This window comes from Carassius carassius, chromosome 22, assembly GCF_963082965.1.
Source record: "Carassius carassius chromosome 22, fCarCar2.1, whole genome shotgun sequence".
NCBI lineage: Eukaryota > Metazoa > Chordata > Actinopteri > Cypriniformes > Cyprinidae > Carassius > Carassius carassius.
In genome coordinates this window covers 22,508,520-22,526,911 of record NC_081776.1, presented here as the reverse complement: position 1 = coordinate 22,526,911, position 18,392 = coordinate 22,508,520, and the positions used below count along the sequence as shown (strand labels likewise).

The window sequence follows — 18,392 nt, the reverse complement described above, 5'->3', positions numbered from 1 at the left end:
TGAACACACCTGATCCAACTAATCATGGCCTTCAGGCTCATTTGAAAACTACATGCCTTGTGTGTTTGAGAAGGGTTGGAACAACACTCTACAGGGCTCGGGCCCTAAAGGAATTTAGTTTGATACCCCTGGTCTAAGCACTCTCAGTGATCAGAAAAAAAGCACTACTCTGCCCCGTGTGAGGCTCGAACTCACGACCTTCAGATTATGAGACTGACGCACTGCCTAACTGCGCCAACCAGGCTTGTGGGCTGAAGGTCGCCCAAACAGAGAATAAGTAGCTTCTAGATCCGTGCATTCAGGTGTGGCTCCAACAGGCCATCCCTAGGCAAGCAAGGGTGTCAGGATGGCCGAGTGGTCTAAGGCATCAAGTTCAGGTCGCATTTCCCCTTGAGGCGTGGGTTCGAATCCCACTTCTGACAGATCTATCCTTTGGCTGCAGACAGAGACTTCAGTCTTCTGCTACGTTGAGCCAGCAGGGCGTTAACTTTGACAAAACACAGCATTTGTCAAATGCTAGTATTCATTGGGCAGGCGTTGAAGACAAGGATGAGTTTTTAGACACTTTTTGTAAATGGTTAAAGCCTCCGCTGATTGAATTGAGATAGGCAAGCCGATCCACCAGCTGGGAACAGTCCAGGAAAATGTCCTTGAGAGTGATTTTGTGCCTCTTTGGGATGGCACCACGAGGCGTCGTTCACTTGCAGAACGCAAGCATAGGTCTGAACCAGCGACTTTAGGTATATTGCTGCAGAGCCAGTGGTTATCTTGTAGGCAAACATCATTATCTTGAATCTGATGCGAACAGCTATTGGTAGCCAGTGCAAAATTATGAAGAGAGGTGTGACGTGGGTTTTCTTTGGCTCGTTGAAGACCACTCTCGCTGCTGCATCCTGGATCAGTTGCAGAGGCTTGATAGTACGTGCCGGAAGACCCGCCAAGGGAGCATAACAGTAGCCCAGTCTGGAGAAAACAAAGAGCTTGGACAAGGAGTTGTGTGGCCTGCTCTGATCGGAAGGGTCTAATCTTCCAAACTTTGTATAAGGCAAATCTGCAGGACCGGGCCAGTGCAGCAATATGGCCTTTGAAACTTCACAAAAGCTCAGGACTTGAGGGCTGAAGGGCGCCCAAACAGAGAATAAGTAGCTTCTAGATCCGTGCATTCAGGTGTGGCTCCAACAGGCCATCCCTAGTCAACCAAGGGTGTCAGGATGGCCGAGCGGTCTAAGGCGCTGCGTTCAGGTCGCAGTCTCCCCTGGAGGCGTGGGTTGGAATCCCACTTCTGACAGATCTATCCTTTGGCTGCAGACAGAGACTTCAGTCTTCTGCTACGTTGAGCCAGCAGGGCGTTAACTTTGACAAAACACAGCATTTGGCAAATGCTAGTATTCATTGGGCAGGCGTTGAAGACAAGGATGAGGTTTTAGACACTTTTTGAAAATGGTTAAAGCCTCCGCTGTTCGAATTGAGATAGGCAAGCCGATCCACCAGCTGGGAACAGTCCAGGAAAAGGTCCTTGAGAGTGATTTTGTGCCTTTTTGGGATTGCACCACGAGGCGTCGTTCACTTGCAGAACGCAAGCATAGGTCTGATCCAGCGACTTTAGGTATATTGCTGCAGAGCCAGTGGTTATCTTGTAGGCAAACATCAGTATCTTGAATCTGATGCGAACAGCTATTGGTAGCCAGTGCAAAATTATGAAGAGAGGTGTAACGTGGGCTTTCTTTGGCTCGTTTAAGACCACTCTCGCTGCTGCATCCTGGATCAGTTGCAGAGGCTTGATAGTACGTGCCGGAAGACCCACCAAGGGAGCATAACAGTAGCCCAGTCTGGAGAAAACAAAGAGCTTGGAGAAGGAGTTGTGTGGCCTGCTCTGATCGGAAGGGTCTAATCTTCCGAACGTTGTATAAGGCAAATCCGCAGGACCGGGCCAGTGCAGCAATATGGCCTTTGAAACTTCACAAAACCTCAGAAGGATGTGGCCATGTGTTACATGAATATGAGAGGGATGCTATTACTGCCTTCATTCAGTGTTAGTCAGCATGAATGCAGAATTTTCACTTCATTGTATATAAAAGGATGGCACGGGTCTACACGCAATGTCGCTGGATGAGATTCAGGGAATTTACCTGGAACCTCTCAGTTTTCCACAAAACATCATTTCACCTGCCCTGAAGAGGAGCTGTGGCCTTTTGTCCCCAGGAGACACAGGGAAACCCACACGGAAGGGGACAGAGAACCTCACTCTTTCTTTCTAAGCCACGGGTTTCAAACTCAGTCCCTGGAAGGCCGGAGACCTGCAGAGTTTAGATTCAAGCCTGATTGAACACACCTGATCCAACTAATCATGGCCTTCAGGCTCATTTGAAAACTACATGCCTTGTGTGTTTGAGAAGGGTTGGAACAACACTCTACAGGGCTCGGGCCCTAAAGGAATTTAGTTTGATACCCCTGGTCTAAGCGCTCTCAGTGATCATAAAAAAAGCACCACTCTGCCCCGTGTGAGGCTCGAACTCACGACCTTCAGATTATAAGACTGACGCGCTGCCTAACTGCCCCAATGAGGCTTTTGGGCTAAAGGGCGCCCAAACAGAGAATAAGTAGCTTCTAGATCCTTGCATTCAGTTGTGGCTCCAACAGGCCATCCCTAACCAAGCAAGGGTGTCAGGATGGCCGAGCGGTCTAAGGCGCTGCGTTCAGGTCGCAGTCTCTCCTGGAGGCGTGGGTTCGAATCCCACTTCTGACAGATCTATCCTTTGGCTGCAGACAGAGACTTCAGTCTTCTGCTACGTTGAGCCAGCAGGGCGTTAACTTTGACAAAACACAGCATTTGGCAAATGCTAGTATTCATTGGGCAGGCGTTGAAGACAAGGATGACTTTTTAGACACTTTTTGAAAATGGTTAAAGCCTCCGATGCTTGAATTGAGATAGGCAAGCCGATCCACCAGCTAGGAACAGTCCAGGAAAAGGTCCTTGAGAGTGATTTTGTGCCTCTTTGGGATGGCACCACGAGGCGTCGTTCACTTACAGAACGCAAGCATAGGTCTGAACCAGCGACTTTAGGTATATTGCTGCAGAGCCAGTGGTTATCTTGTAGGCAAACATCAGTATCTTGAATCTGATGCGAACAGCTATTGGTAGCCAGTGCAAAATTATGAAGAGAGGTGTGTCGTGGGCTTTCTTTGGCTCGTTGAAGACCACTCTCGCTTCTGCATCCTGGATCAGTTGCAGAGGCTTGATAGTACGTGCCGGAAGACCCGCCAAGGGAGCATAAAAGTAGCCCAGTCTGGAGAAAACAAAGAGCTTGGACAAGGAGTTGTGTGGCCTGCTCTGATCGGAAGGGTCTAATTTTCCGAACGTTGTATAAGGCAAATCTGCAGAACCGGGCCAGTGCAGCAATATGACCTTTGAAACTTCACAAAACCTCAGGACGACATGGCCATGTGTTACATGAATATGAGAGGGATTCTATTACTGCCTTCATGCAGTGTTAGCCAGCATGAATGCAGAATTTTCACTTCATTGTATATGAAAGGATGCCACGGGTCTACAGGCAATGTCGCTGGATGAGATTCAGGGAATTTACCTGGAAACTCATAGTTTTCCACAAAACATCATTTCACCTGCCCTGAAGAGGAGCTGTGGCATTTTGCCCCCAGGAGACACAGGGAAACCCACACGGAAGGGGACAGAGAACCTCACTCTTTCTTTCTTAGCCACGGGCGTCAAACTCAGTCCCTGGAACGACGAGGCTTCGTTCACTTGCAGAACGCAAGCATAGGTCTGAACCAGCGACTTTAGGTATATTGCTGCAGAGCCAGTGGTTATCTTGTAGGCAAACTTCAGTATCTTGAATCTGATGCGAACAGCTATTGGTAGCCAGTGCAAAATTATGAAGAGAGGTGTGACGTGGGCTTTCTTTGGCTCGTTGAAGACCACTCTCGCTGCTGCATCCTGGATCAGTTGCAGAGGCTTGATAGTACGTGCCGGAAGACCCGCCAAGGGAGCATAACAGTAGCCCAGTCTGGAGAAAACAAAGAGCTTGGACAAGGAGTTGTGTGGCCTGCTCTGATCGGAAGGGTCTAATCTTCCGAACTTAATATAAGGCAAATCTGCAGGACCGGGCCAGTGCAGCAATATGGCCTTTGAAACTTCACAAAACCTCAGGAGGATGTGGCCATGTGTTACATGAATATGAGAGGGATGCTATTACTGCCTTCATTCAGTGTTAGCCAGCATGAATGCAGAATTTTCACTTCATTGTATATAAAAGGATGGCACGGGTCTACACGCAATGTCGCTGGATGAGATTCAGGGAATTTCCCTGGAACCTCACAGTTTTCCACAAAACATCATTTCACCTGCCCTGAAGAGGAGCTGTGGCCTTTTGCCCACAGGAGACACAGGGAAACCCACACGGAAGGGGACAGAGAACCTCACTCTTTCTTTCTAAGCCACGGGTGTCAAACTCAGTCCCTGGAAGGCCGGAGACCTGCAGAGTTTAGATTCAAGCCTGATTGAACACACCTGATCCAACTAATCATGGCCTTCAGGCTCATTTGAAAACTACATGCCTTGTGTGTTTGAGAAGGGTTGGAACAACACTCTACAGGGCTCGGGCCCTAAAGGAATTTAGTTTGATACCCCTGGTCTAAGCGCTCTCAGTGATCAGAAAAAAAGCACCACTCTGCCCCGTGTGAGGCTCGAACTCACGACCTTCAGATTATGAGACTGACGCGCTGCCTAACTGCGCCAACGAGGCTTGTGGGCTGAAGGGGCGCCCAAACAGAGAATAAGTAGCTTCTAGATCCTTGCATTCGGGTGTGGCTCCAACAGGCCATCCCTAGCCAAGCAAGGGTGTCAGGATGGCCGAGCGGTCTAAGGGGCTGCGTTCAGGTCGCAGTCTCCCCTGGAGGCGTGGGTTCAAATCCCACTTCTGACAGATCTATCCTTTGGCTGCAGACAGAGACTTCAGTCTTCTGCTACGTTGAGCCAGCAGGGCGTCAACTTTGACAAAACACAGCATTTGGCAAATGCTAGTATTCATTGGGCAGGCGTTGAAGACAAGGATGAGTTTTTAGACACTTTTTGAAAATGGTTAAAGCCTCCGATGCTTGAATTGAGATAGGCAAGCCGATCCACCAGCTAGGAACAGTCCAGGAAAAGGCTATTGAGAGTGATTTTGTGCCTCTTTGGGATGGCACCACGAGGCGTCGTTCACTTACAGAACGCAAGCATAGGTCTGAACCAGCGACTTTAGGTATATTGCTGCAGAGCCAGTGGTTATCTTGTAGGCAAACATCAGTATCTTGAATCCGATGCGAACAGCTATTGGTAGCCAGTGCAAAATTATGAAGAGAGGTGTGACGTGGGCTTTCTTTGGCTCCTTGAAGACCACTCTCGCTGCTGCATCCTGGATCAGTTGCAGAGGCTTGATAGTACGTGCCAGAAGACCCGCCAAGGGAGCATAACAGTAGCCCAGTCTGGAGAAAACAAAGAGCTTGGACAAGGAGTTGTGTGGCCTGCTCTGATCGGAAGGGTCTAATCTTCCGAACGTTGTATAAGGCAAATCTGCAGGACCGGGCCAGTGCAGCAATATGGCCTTTGAAACTTCACAAAACCTCAGGACGACGTGGCCATGTGTTACATGAATATGAGAGGGATTCTATTACTGCCTTCATGCAGTGTTAGCCAGCATGAATTCAGAATTTTCACTTCATTGTATATGAAAGGATGCCACGGGTCTACACGCAATGTCGCTGGATGAGATTCAGGGAATTTACCTGGAACCTCATAGTTTTCCACAAAACATCATTTCACCTGCCCTGAAGAGGAGCTGTGGCATTTTGCCCCCAGGAGACACAGGGAAACCCACACGGAAGGGGACAGAGAACCTCACTCTTTCTTTCTTAGCCACGGGTGTCAAACTCAGTCCATGGAACGACGAGGCGTCGTTCACTTGCAGAACGCAAGCATAGGTCTGAACCAGCGACTTTAGGTATATTGCTGCAGAGCCAGTGGTTATCTTGTATGCAAACATCAGTATCTTGAATCTGATGCGAACAGCTATTGGTAGCCAGTGCAAAATTATGAAGAGAGGTGTTACGTGGGCTTTCTTTGGCTCGTTGAAGACCACTCTCGCTGCTGCATCCTGGATCAGTTGCAGAGGCTTGATTGTACGTGCCGGAAGACCCGCCAAGGGAGCATAACAGTAGCCCAGTCTGGAGAAAACAAAGAGCTTGGACAAGGAGTTGTGTGGCCTGCTCTGATCGGAAGGGTCTAATCTTCCGAACGTTGTATAAGGCAAATCTGCAGGACCGGGCCAGTGCAGCAATATGGCCTTTGAAACTTCACAAAACCTCAGGAGGATGTGACCATGTTTTACATAAATATGAGAGGGATGCTATTACTGCCTTCATTCAGTGTTAGCCAGCATGAATGCAGAATTTTCACTTCATTGTATATAAAAGGATGGCACGGGTCTACACGCAATGTTGCTGGATGAGATTCAGGGAATTTCCCTGGAACCTCACAGTTTTCCACAAAACATCATTTCACCTGCCCTGAAGAGGAGCTGTGGCCTTTTGCCACCAGGAGACACAGGGAAACCCACACGGAAGGGGACAGAGAACCTCACTCTTTCTTTCTAAGCCACGGGTGTCAAACTCAGTCCCTGGAAGGCCGGAGACCTGCAGAGTTTAGATTCAAGCCTGATTGAACACACCAGATCCAACTAATCATGGCCTTCAGGCTCATTTGAAAACTACATGCCTTGTGTGTTTGAGAAGGGTTGGAACAACACTCTACAGGGCTCGGGCCCTAAAGGAATTTAGTTTGATAGCCCTGGTCTAAGCGCTCTCAGTGATCAGAAAAAAAGCACCACTCTGCCCCGTGTGAGGCTCGAACTCACGACCTTCAGATTATGAGACTGACGCGCTGCCTAACTGCACCAACGAGGCTTGTGGGCTTGTGGGCGCCCAAACAGAGAATAAGCAGCTTCTAGATCCTTGCATTCAGGTGTGGCTCCAACATGCCATCCCTAGCCAAGCAAGGGTTTCAGGATGGCCGAGCGGTCTAAGGCGCTGCGTTCAGGTCGCAGTCTCCCCTGGAGGCGTGGGTTCGAATCCCACTTCTGACAGATCTATCCTTTAGCTGCAGACAGAGACTTCAGTCTTCTGCTACGTTGAGCCAGCAGGGCGTTAACTTTGACAAAACACAGCATTTGGCAAATGCTAGTATTCATTGGGCAGGCGTTGAAGACAAGGATGAGTTTTTAGACACTTTTTGAAAATGGTTAAAGCCTCCGCTGCTTGAATTGAGATAGGCAAGCCGATCCACCAGCTGGGAACAGTCCAGGAAAAGGTCCTTGAGAGTGATTTTGTGCCTCTTTGGGATGGCACCACGAGGCGTCGTTCACTTGCAGAACTCAAGCATAAGTCTGAACCGGCGACTTTAGGTATATTGCTGCAGAGCCAGTGGTTCTCTTGTAGGCAAACATCAGTATCTTGAATCTGATGCGAACAGCTATTGGTAGCCAGTGCAAAATTGTGAAGAGAGGTGTGACGTGGGCTTTCTTTGGCTCGTTGAAGACCACTCTCGCTGCTGCATCCTGGATCAGTTGCAGAGGCTTGATTGTACGTGCCGGAAGACCCGCCAAGGGAGCATAACAGTAGCCCAGTCTGGAGAAAACAAAGAGCTTGGACAAGGAGTTGTGTGGCCTGCTCTGATCGGAAGGGTCTAATCTTCCGAACGTTGTATAAGGCAAATCTGCAGGACCGGCCAGTGCAGCAATATGGCCTTTGAAACTTCACAAAACCTCAGGACGACGTGGCCATGTGTTACATGAATATGAGAGGGATTCTATTACTGCCTTCATGCAGTGTTAGCCAGCATGAATGCAGAATTTTCACTTCATTGTATATGAAAGGATGGCACGGGTCTACACGCAATGTCGCTGGATGAGATTCAGGGAATTTATCTGGAACCTCACAGTTTTCCACAAAACATCATTTCACCAGCCTTGAAGAGGAGCTGTGGCATTTTGCCCCCAGGAGACACAGGGAAACCCACACGGAAGGGGACAGAGAACCTCACTCTTTCTTTCTTAGCCAAGGGTGTCAAACTCAGTCCCTGGAACGACGAGGCATCGTTCACTTGCAGAACGCAAGCATAGGTCTGAACCAGCGACTTTAGGTTTATTGCTGCAGAGCCAGTGGTTGTCTTGTAGGCAAACATCAGTATCTTGAATCTGATGCGAACAGCTATTGATAGCCAGTGCAAAATTATGAAGAGAGGTGTGACGTGGGCTTTCTTTGGCTCGTTGAAGACCACTCTCCCTGCTGCATCCTGGATCAGTTGCAGAGGCTTGATAGTACGTGCCGGAAGACCCGCCAAGGGAGCATAACAGTAGCCCAGTCTGGAGAAAACAAAGAGCTTGGACAAGGAGTTGTGTGGCCTGCTCTGATCGGAAGGGTCTAATCTTCCGAACGTTGTATAAGGCAAATCTGCAGGACCGGGCCAGTTTAGCAATATGGCCTTTGAAACTTCACAAAACCTCAGGACGATGTGGCCATGTGTTACATGAATATGAGAGGGATTCTATTACTGCCTTCATGCAGTGTTAGCCAGCATGAATGCAGAATTTTCACTTCATTGTATATGATAGGATGCCACGGGTCTACACGCAATGTCGCTGGATGAGATTCAGGGAATTTACCTTTGAAACTTCACAAAACCTCAGGAGGATGTGGCCATGTGTTACATGAATATGAGAGGGATGCTATTACTGCCTTCATTCAGTGTTAGCCAGCATGAATGCAGAATTTTCACTGCATTTTATATAAAAGGATGGCATGGGTCTACACGCAATGTCGCTGGAGATTCAGGGAATTTACCTGGAACCTCACAGTTTTCCACAAAACATCATTTCACCTGCCCTGAAGAGGAGCTGTGACCTTTTGCCCCCAGGAGACACAGGGAAACCCACACGGAAGGGGACAGAGAACCTCACTCTTTCTTTCTAAGCCATGGGTGTCAAACTCAGTCCCTGGAAGGCCGGAGACCTGCAGAGTTTAGATTCAAGCCTGATTGAACACACCTGATCCAACTAATCATGGCCTTCAGGCTCATTTGAAAACTACATGCCTTGTGTGTTTGAGAAGGGTTGGAAGAACACTCTACAGGGCTCGGGCCCTAAAGGAATTTAGTTTGATACCCCTGGTCTAAGCGCTCTCAGTGATCAGAAAAAAGCACCACTCTGCCCCGTGTGAGACTCGAACTCACGACCTTCAGATTATGAGACTGACGAGGTGCCTGACTGCGCCAACGAGGCTTGTGGGCTAAAGGACGCCCAAGCAGAGAATAAGTAGCTTCTAGATCCTTGCATTCAGGTGTGGCTCCAACAGGCCATCCCTAGCCAAGAAAGGGTGTCAGGATGGCCGAGCGGTCTAAGGCGCTGCGTTCAGGTCGCAGTCTCCCCTGCAGGCGTGGGTTTGAATCCCACTTCTGACAGATCTATCCTTTGGCTACAGACAGAGACTTCAGTCTTCTGCTACGTTGAGCCAGCAGGGTGTTAACTTTGACAAAACACAGCATTTGGCAAATGCTAGTATTCATTGGGCAGGCATTGAAGACAAGGATGAGTTTTTAGACACTTTTTGAAAATGGTTAAAGCCTCCGCTGATTGAATTGAGATAGGCAAGCCGATCCACCAGCTTGGCACAGTCCAGGAAAAGGTCCTTGACAGTGATTTTGTGCCTCTTTGGGATGGCACCACGAGGCGTCGTTCACTTGCAGAACGGAAGCATAGGTCTGAACCAGCGACTTTAGGTATATTGCTGCAGAGCCAGTGGTTATCTTGTAGGCAAACATCATTATCTTGAATCTGATGCGAACAGCTATTGGTAGCCAGTGCAAAATTATGAAGAGAGGTGTGACGTGGGCTTTCTTTGGCTCGTTGAAGACCACTCTCGCTGCTGCATCCTGGATCAGTTGCAGAGGCTTGATAGTACGTGCCGGAAGACACGCCAAGGGAGCATAACAGTAGCCCAGTCTGGAGAAAACAAAGAGCTTGGACAAGGAGTTGTGTGGCCTACTCTGATCGGAAGGGTCTAATCTCCCGAACGTTGTATAAGGCAAATCTGCAGGACCGGGCCAGTGCAGCAATATGGCCTTTGAAACTTCACAAAACCTCAGGACGACGTGGCCATGTGTTACATGAATATGAGAGGGATTCTATTACTGCCTTCATGCATTGTTAGCCAGCATGAATGCAGAATTTTCACTTCATAGTATATGAAAGTATGGCACGGGTCTACACGCAATGTCGCTGGATGAGATTCAGGGAATTTACCTGGAACCTCACAGTTTTCCACAAAACATCATTTCACCTGCCCTGAAGAGGAGCTGTGGCCTTTTGCCCCCAGGAGACACAGGGAAACCCACACGGAAGGGGACAGAGAACCTCACTCTTTCTTTCTTAGCCACGGGTGTCAAACTCAGTCCCTGGAACGACGAGGCATCGTTCACTTGCAGAACGCAAGCATAGGTCTGAACCAGCGACTTTAGGTATATTGCTGCAGAGCCAGTGGTTATCTTGTAGGCAAACATCAGTATCTTGAATCTGATGCGAACAGCTATTGGTAGCCAGTGCAAAATTATGAAGAGAGGTGTGACGTGGGCTTTCTTTGGCTCGTTTAAGACCACTCTCGCTGCTGCATCCTGGATCAGTTGCAGAGGCTTGATAGTACGTGCCGGAAGACCCGCCAAGGGAGCATAACAGTAGCCCAGTCTGGAGAAAACAAAGAGCTTGGACAAGGAGTTATGTGGCCTGCTCTGATCGGAAGGGTCTAATCTTCCAAACTTTGTATAAGGCAAATCTGCAGGACCGGGCCAGTGCAGCAATATGGCATTTGAAACTTCACAAAACCTCAGGAGGATGTGGCCATGTGTTACATGAATATGAGAGGGATGCTATTACTGCCTTCATTCAGTGTTAGCCAGCATGAATGCAGAATTTTCACTTCATTGTATATAAAAGGATGGCACGGGTCTACACACAATGTCGCTGGATGAGATTCAGGGAATTTACCTGGAACCTCACAGTTTTCTACAAAACATCATTTCACCTGCCCTGAAGAGGAGCTGTGGCCTTTTGCCCCCAGGAGACACAGGGAAACCCACACGGAAGGGGACAGAGAACCTCACTCTTTCTTTCTAAGCCACGGGTGTCAAACTCAGTCCCTGGAAGGCCGGAGACCTGCAGAGTTTAGATTCAAGCCTGATTGAACACACCTGATCCAACTAATCATGGCCTTCAGGCTCATTTGAAAACTACATGCCTTGTGTGTTTGAGAAGGTTTGGAACAACACTCTACAGGGCTCGGGCCCTAAAGGAATTTAGTTTGATACCCCTGGTCTAAGCGCTCTCAGTGATCAGAAAAAAAGCACCACTCTGCCCTGTGTGAGGCTCGAACTCACAACCTTCAGATTATGAGACTGACGCGCTGCCTAACTGCGCCAACGAGGCTTGTGAGCTAAAGGGTGCACAAACAGAGAATAAGTAGCTCCTAGATCCTTGCATTCAGGTGTGGCTCCAACAGGCCATCCCTAGCCAATCAAGGGTGTCAGGATGGCCGAACGGTCTAAGGCGCTGTGTTCAGGTCGCAGTCTCCCCTGGAGGCGTGGGTTCGAATCCCACTTCTGACAGATCTATCCTTTGGCTGCAGACAGAGACTTCAGTCTTCTGCTACGTTGAGCCAGCAGGATGTTAACTTTGACAAAACACAGCATTTGGCAAATGCTAGTATTCATTGGGCAGGCGTTGAAGACAAGGATGAGTTTTTAGACACTTTTTGAAAATGGTTAAAGCCTCCGCTGCTCGAGTTGAGATAGGCAAGCCGATGCACCAGCTGGGAACAGTCCAGGAAAAGGTCCTTGAGAGTGATTTTGTGCCTCTTTGGGATGGCACCACGAGGCGTCGTTCACTTGCAGAACGCAAGCATAGGTCTGAACCAGCGACTTTAGGTATATAGCTGCAGAGCCAGTGGTTATCTTGTAGGCAAACATCAGTAACTTGAATCTGATGCGAACAGCTATTGGTAGCCAGTGCAAAATTATGAAGAGAGGTGTGAGGTGGGTTTTCTTTGGCTCGTTGAAGACCACTCTCGCTGCTGCATCCTGGATCAGTTGCAGAGGCTTGATAGTACGTGCCGGAAGACCCGCCAAGGGAGCATAACAGTAGCCCAGTCTGGAGAAAACAAAGAGCTTGGACAAGGAGTTGTGTGGCCTGCTCTGATCGGAAGGGTCTAATCTTCCGAACTTTGTATAAGGCAAATCTGCAGGACCGGGCCAGTGCAGCAATATGGCCTTTGAAACTTCACAAAACCTCAGGAGGATGTGGCCATGTGTTACATGAATATGAGAGGGATGCTATTACTGCCTTCATTCAGTGTTAGCCAGCATGAATGCAGAATTTTCACTTCATTGTATACAAAAGGATGGCACGGATCTCCACGCAATGTCGCTGGATGAGATTCAGGGAATTTACCTGGAACCTCACAGTTTTCCACAAAACATCATTTCACCTTCCCTGAAGAGGAGCTGTGGCCTTTTGCCCCCAGGAGACACAGGGAAACCCACACGGAAGGGGACAGAGAACCTCACTCTTTCTTTCTAAGCCACGGGTGTCAAACTCAGTCCCTGGAAGGCCGGAGACCTGCAGAGTTTAGATTCAAGCCTGATTGAACACACCTGATCCAACTAATCATGGCCTTCAGGCTCATTTGAAAACTACATGCCTTGTGTGTTTGAGAAGGGTTGGAAGAACACTCTACAGGGCTCGGGCCCTAAAGGAATTCAGTTTGACAGCCCTGGTCTAAGCGCTCTCAGTGATCAGAAAAAAGCACCACTCTGCCCCGTGTGAGGATCGAACTCACGACATTCAGATTATGAGACTGACGCGCTGCCTAACTGCGCCAATGAGGCTTGTGGGCTAAAGGGCGCCCAAACAGAGAATAAGTAGCTTCTAGATCCGTGCATTCAGGTGTGGCTCCAACAGGCCATCCCTAGCCAACCAAGTGTGTCAGGATGGCCGAGCAGTCTAAGGCGCTGCGTTCAGGTCGCAGTCTCCCCTGGAGGCGTGGGAATCCCACTTCTGACAGATCTATCCTTTGGCTGCAGACAGAGACTTAGGTCTTCTGCTACGTTGAGCCAGCAGGGCGTTAACTTTGACAAAACACAGCATTTGGCAAATGCTAGTATTCATTGGGCAGGCGTTGAAGACAAGGATGAGTTTTTAGACACTTTTTGAAAATGGTTAAAGCCTCCGCTGATTGAATTGAGATAGGCAAGCCGATCCACCAGCTGGGAACAGTCCAGGAAAAGGTCCTTGAGAGTGATTTTGTGCCTCTTTGGGATGGCACCACGAGGCGTCGTTCACTTGCAGAACGCAAGCATAGGTCTGAACCAGCGACTTTAGGTATATTGCTGCAGAGCCAGTGGTTATCTTGTAGGCAAACATCAGTATCTTGAATCTGATGCGAACAGCTATTGGTAGCCAGTACAAAATTATGAAGAGAGGTGTGACGTGGGCTTTCTTTGGCTCGTTTAAGACCACTCTCGCTGCTGCATCCTGGTTCAGTTGCAGAGGCTTGATAGTACGTGCCGGAAGACCCACCAAGGGAGCATAACAGTAGCCCAGTCTGGAGAAAACAAAGAGCTTGGACAAGGAGTTGTGTGGCCTGCTCTGATCGGAAGGGTCTAATCTTCCGAACTTTGTATAAGGCAAATCTGCAGGACCGGGCCAGTGCAGCAATATATCCTTTGAAACTTCACAAAACCTCAGGAGGATGTGGCCATGTGTTACATGAATATGAGAGGGATGCTATTACTGCCTTCATTCAGTGTTAGCCAGCATGAATGCAGAATTTTCACTTCATTGTATATAAAAGGATGGCACGGGTCTACACGCAATGTCGCTGGATGAGATTCAGGGAATTTACCTGGAACCTCACAGTTTTCCACAAAACATTATTTCACCTGCCCTGAAGAGGAGCTGTGGCCTTTTGCCCCCAGGAGACACAGGGAAACCCACACGGAAGGGGACAGAGAACCTCACTCTTTCTTTCTAAGCCACGGGTGTCAAACTCAGTCCCTGGAAGGCCGGAGACCTGCAGAGTTAAGATTCAAGCCTGATTGAACACACCTGATTCAACTAATCATGGCCTTCAGGCTCATTTGAAAACTACATGCCTTGTGCGTTTGAGAAGGGTTGGAACAACACTCTACAGGGCTCGGGCCCTAAAGGAATTTAGTTTGATAACCCTGGTCTAAGCGCTCTCAGTGATCAGAAAAAAAGCACCACTCTGCCCCGTGTGAGACTCAAACTCACGACCTTCAGATTATGAGACTGACGCGCTGCCTAACTGCGCCAACGAGGCTTGTGGGCTAAAGGGCGCCCAAACAGAGAATAAGTAGCTTCTAGATCCGTGCATTCAGGTGTGGCTCCAACAGGCCATCCCTAGCCAACCAAGTGTGTCAGGATGGCCGAGCAGTCTAAGGCGCTGCGTTCAGGTCGCAGTCTCCTCTGGAGGCGTGGGTTCGAATCCCACTTCTGACAGATCTATCCTTTGGCTGCAGACAGAGACTTAGGTCTTCTGCTACGTTGAGCCAGCAGGGCGTTAACTTTGATAAAACACAGCATTTGGCAAATGCTAGTATTCATTGGCCAGGCGTTGAAGACAAGGATGAGTTTTTAGACACTTTTTGAAAATGGTTAAAGCCTCCGCTGCTCGAGTTGAGATAGGCAAGCCGATGCACCAGCTGGGAACAGTCCAGGAAAAGGTCCTTGAGAGTGATTTTGTGCCTCTTTGGGATGGCACCACGAGGCGTCGTTCACTTGCAGAACGCAAGCATAGGTCTGAACCAGCGACTTTAGGTATATAGCTGCAGAGCCAGTGGTTATCTTGTAGGCAAACATCAGTAACTTGAATCTGATGCGAACAGCTATTGGTAGCCAGTGCAAAATTATGAAGAGAGGTGTGAGGTGGGTTTTCTTTGGCTCGTTGAAGACCACTCTCGCTGCTGCATCCTGGATCAGTTGCAGAGGCTTGATAGTACGTGCCGGAAGACCCGCCAAGGGAGCATAACAGTAGCCCAGTCTGGAGAAAACAAAGAGCTTGGACAAGGAGTTGTGTGGCCTGCTCTGATCGGAAGGGTCTAATCTTCCGAACTTTGTATAAGGCAAATCTGCAGGACCGGGCCAGTGCAGCAATATGGCCTTTGAAACTTCACAAAACCTCAGGAGGATGTGGCCATGTGTTACATGAATATGAGAGGGATGCTATTACTGCCTTCATTCAGTGTTAGCCAGCATGAATGCAGAATTTTCACTTCATTGTATACAAAAGGATGGCACGGATCTACACGCAATGTCGCTGGATGAGATTCAGGGAATTTACCTGGAACCTCACAGTTTTCCACAAAACATCATTTCACCTTCCCTGAAGAGGAGCTGTGGCCTTTTGCCCCCAGGAGACACAGGGAAACCCACACGGAAGGGGACAGAGAACCTCACTCTTTCTTTCTAAGCCACGGGTGTCAAACTCAGTCCCTGGAAGGCCGGAGACCTGCAGAGTTTAGATTCAAGCCTGATTGAACACACCTGATCCAACTAATCATGGCCTTCAGGCTCATTTGAAAACTACATGCCTTGTGTGTTTGAGAAGGGTTGGAAGAACACTCTACAGGGCTCGGGCCCTAAAGGAATTTAGTTTGATAACCCTGGTCTAAGCGCTCTCAGTGATCAGAAAAAAGCACCACTCTGCCCCGTGTGAGGATCGAACTCACGACATTCAGATTATGAGACTGACGCGCTGCCTAACTGCGCCAATGAGGCTTGTGAGCTAAAGGGCGCCCAAACAGAGAATAAGTAGCTTCTAGATCCGTGCATTCAGGTGTGGCTCCAACAGGCCATCCCTAGCCAACCAAGTGTGTCAGGATGGCCGAGCAGTCTAAGGCGCTGCGTTCAGGTCGCAGTCTCCTCTGGAGGCGTGGGTTCGAATCCCACTTCTGACAGATCTATCCTTTGGCTGCAGACAGAGACTTAGGTCTTCTGCTACGTTGAGCCAGCAGGGCGTTAACTTTGACAAAACACAGCATTTGGCAAATGCTAGTATTCATTGGGCAGGCGTTGAAGACAAGGATGAGTTTTTAGACACTTTTTGAAAATGGTTAAAGCCTCCGCTGATTGAATTGAGATAGGCAAGCCGATCCACCAGCTGGGAACAGTCCAGGAAAAGGTCCTTGAGAGTGATTTTGTGCCTCTTTGGGATGGCACCACGAGGCGTCGTTCACTTGCAGAACGCAAGCATAGGTCTGAACCAGCGACTTTAGGTATATTGCTGCAGAGCCAGTGGTTATCTTGTAGGCAAACATCAGTATCTTGAATCTGATGCGAACAGCTATTGGTAGCCAGTGCAAAATTATGAAGAGAGGTGTGACGTGGGCTTTCTTTGGCTCGTTGAAGACCACTCTCGCTGCTGCATCCTGGATCAGTTGCAGAGGCTTGATAGTACGTGCCGGAAGACCCGCCAAGTGAGCATAACAGTAGCCCAGTCTGGAGAAAACAAAGAGGTTGGACAAGGAGTTGTGTGGCCTGCTCTGATCGGAAGGGTCTAATCTCCCGAACGTTGTATAAGGCAAAACTGCAGGACCGGGCCAGTGCAGCAATATGGCCTTTGAAACTTCACAAAACCTCAGGACGACGTGGCCATGTGTTACATGAATATGAGAGGGATTCTATTACTGCCTTCATGCAGTGTTAGCCAGCATGAATGCAGAATTTTCACTTCATTGTATATGAAAGGATGGCACGGGTCTACACGCAATGTCGCTGGATTAGATTCAGGGAATTTACCTGGAACCTCACAGTTTTCCACAAAACCTCATTTCACCTGCCCTGAAGAGGAGCTGTGGCCTTTTGCCCCCAGGAGACACAGGGAAACCCACACGGAAGGGGACAGAGAACCTCACTCTTTCTTTCTTAGCCACGGGTGTCAAACTCAGTCCCTGGAACGACGAGGCGTCGTTCACTTGCAGAACGCAAGCATAGGTCTGAACCAGCGACTTTAGGTATATTGCTGCAGAGCCAGTGGTTATCTTGTAGGCAAACATCAGTATCTTGAATCTGATGCGAACAGCTATTGGTAGCCAGTGCAAAATTATGAAGAGAGGTGTGACGTGGGCTTTCTTTGGCTCGTTTAAGACCACTCTCGCTGCTGCATCCTGGATCAGTTGCAGAGGCTTGATAGTACGTGCCGAAAGACCCGCCAAGGGAGCATAACAGTAGCCCAGTCTGGAGAAAACAAAGAGCTTCGACAAGGAGTTGTGTGGCCTGCTCTGATCGGAAGGGTCTAATCTTCCGAACTTTGTATAAGGCAAATCTGCAGGACCGGGCCAGTGCAGCAATATGGCCTTTGAAACTTCACAAAACCTCAGGAGGATGTGGCCATGTGTTACATGAATATGAGAGGGATGCTATTACTGCCTTCATTCAGTGTTAGCCAGCATGAATGCAGAATTTTCACTTCATTGTATATAAAAGGATGGCACGGGTCTACACGCAATGTCGCTGGATGAGATTCAGGGAATTTACCTGGAACCTCACAGTTTTCCACAAAACATCATTTCACCTGCCCTGAAGAGGAGCTGTGGCCTTTTGCCCCCAGGAGACACAGGGAACCCACACGGAAGGGGACAGAGAACCTCACTCTTTCTTTCTAAGCCACGGGTGTCAAACTCAGTCCCTGGAAGGCCGGAGACCTGCAGAGTTTAGATTCAAGCCTGATTGAACACACCTGATCCAACTAATCATGGCCTTCAGGCTCATTTGAAAACTACATGCCTTGTGTGTTTGAGAAGGGTTGGAACAACACTCTACAGGGCTCGGGCCCTAAAGGAATTTAGTTTGATACCCCTGGTCTAAGCACTCTCAGTGATCAGAAAAAAGCACCACTCTGCCCCGTGTGAGGCTCGAACTCACGACAATCAGATTATGAGACTGATGCACTGCCTAACTGCACCAAAGAGGCTTGTAGGCTGAAGAGCGCCCAAACAGAGAATAAGTAGCTTCTAGATCCTTGCATTCAGGTGTGGCTCCAACAGGCCATCGCTAGCCAATCAAGGGTGTCAGGATGGCCGAGCGGTCTAAGGTGCTACGTTCAGATCGCAGTATCCCCTGGAGGTGAGGGTTCGAATCCCACTTCTGACAGATCTATCCTTTGGCTGCAGACAGAGACTTCAGTCTTCTGCTACGTTGAGCCAGCAGGGCGTTAACTTTGACAAAACACAGCATTTGGCAAATGCTAGTATTCATTGGGTAGGCGTTGAAGAC

The 18,392-nt window shown here is 48.9% G+C and overlaps 17 non-coding genes across 17 annotated transcripts; 9 read left to right on the top strand and 8 right to left on the bottom strand.

Annotated features, from left to right (window-relative positions):
• Nucleotides 1-170: 170 nt before the first annotated feature.
• Nucleotides 171-244, bottom strand: trnam-cau (transfer RNA methionine (anticodon CAU)). Its single transcript has one exon. It is a non-coding gene; the product is annotated as a tRNA-Met (tRNA).
• Nucleotides 245-340: 96 nt separating this feature from the next.
• On the top strand, nt 341-422 carry trnal-cag (transfer RNA leucine (anticodon CAG)). Its single transcript is given in 2 exon segments — nt 341-378; nt 389-422. It is a non-coding gene; the product is annotated as a tRNA-Leu (tRNA).
• A 783-nt stretch (nt 423-1,205) lies between these two features.
• trnal-cag (transfer RNA leucine (anticodon CAG)) lies at nt 1,206-1,288 on the top strand. The gene has a single exon. It is a non-coding gene; the product is annotated as a tRNA-Leu (tRNA).
• A 1,205-nt stretch (nt 1,289-2,493) lies between these two features.
• On the bottom strand, nt 2,494-2,567 carry trnai-uau (transfer RNA isoleucine (anticodon UAU)). The gene has a single exon. It is a non-coding gene; the product is annotated as a tRNA-Ile (tRNA).
• A 96-nt stretch (nt 2,568-2,663) lies between these two features.
• Nucleotides 2,664-2,746, top strand: trnal-cag (transfer RNA leucine (anticodon CAG)). The gene has a single exon. It is a non-coding gene; the product is annotated as a tRNA-Leu (tRNA).
• Nucleotides 2,747-4,689: 1,943 nt separating this feature from the next.
• On the bottom strand, nt 4,690-4,763 carry trnam-cau (transfer RNA methionine (anticodon CAU)). The gene has a single exon. It is a non-coding gene; the product is annotated as a tRNA-Met (tRNA).
• Nucleotides 4,764-4,860: 97 nt separating this feature from the next.
• Nucleotides 4,861-4,943, top strand: trnal-cag (transfer RNA leucine (anticodon CAG)). Its single transcript has one exon. It is a non-coding gene; the product is annotated as a tRNA-Leu (tRNA).
• Nucleotides 4,944-6,886: 1,943 nt separating this feature from the next.
• Nucleotides 6,887-6,960, bottom strand: trnam-cau (transfer RNA methionine (anticodon CAU)). The gene has a single exon. It is a non-coding gene; the product is annotated as a tRNA-Met (tRNA).
• Nucleotides 6,961-7,056: 96 nt separating this feature from the next.
• On the top strand, nt 7,057-7,139 carry trnal-cag (transfer RNA leucine (anticodon CAG)). Its single transcript has one exon. It is a non-coding gene; the product is annotated as a tRNA-Leu (tRNA).
• Nucleotides 7,140-9,428: 2,289 nt separating this feature from the next.
• On the top strand, nt 9,429-9,511 carry trnal-cag (transfer RNA leucine (anticodon CAG)). The gene has a single exon. It is a non-coding gene; the product is annotated as a tRNA-Leu (tRNA).
• A 1,943-nt stretch (nt 9,512-11,454) lies between these two features.
• Nucleotides 11,455-11,528, bottom strand: trnam-cau (transfer RNA methionine (anticodon CAU)). Its single transcript has one exon. It is a non-coding gene; the product is annotated as a tRNA-Met (tRNA).
• Nucleotides 11,529-11,624: 96 nt separating this feature from the next.
• On the top strand, nt 11,625-11,707 carry trnal-cag (transfer RNA leucine (anticodon CAG)). Its single transcript has one exon. It is a non-coding gene; the product is annotated as a tRNA-Leu (tRNA).
• A 1,204-nt stretch (nt 11,708-12,911) lies between these two features.
• On the bottom strand, nt 12,912-12,985 carry trnam-cau (transfer RNA methionine (anticodon CAU)). The gene has a single exon. It is a non-coding gene; the product is annotated as a tRNA-Met (tRNA).
• A 1,380-nt stretch (nt 12,986-14,365) lies between these two features.
• Nucleotides 14,366-14,439, bottom strand: trnam-cau (transfer RNA methionine (anticodon CAU)). The gene has a single exon. It is a non-coding gene; the product is annotated as a tRNA-Met (tRNA).
• A 96-nt stretch (nt 14,440-14,535) lies between these two features.
• On the top strand, nt 14,536-14,618 carry trnal-cag (transfer RNA leucine (anticodon CAG)). The gene has a single exon. It is a non-coding gene; the product is annotated as a tRNA-Leu (tRNA).
• A 1,204-nt stretch (nt 14,619-15,822) lies between these two features.
• Nucleotides 15,823-15,896, bottom strand: trnam-cau (transfer RNA methionine (anticodon CAU)). The gene has a single exon. It is a non-coding gene; the product is annotated as a tRNA-Met (tRNA).
• Nucleotides 15,897-15,992: 96 nt separating this feature from the next.
• Nucleotides 15,993-16,075, top strand: trnal-cag (transfer RNA leucine (anticodon CAG)). The gene has a single exon. It is a non-coding gene; the product is annotated as a tRNA-Leu (tRNA).
• Nucleotides 16,076-18,392: the final 2,317 nt, after the last annotated feature.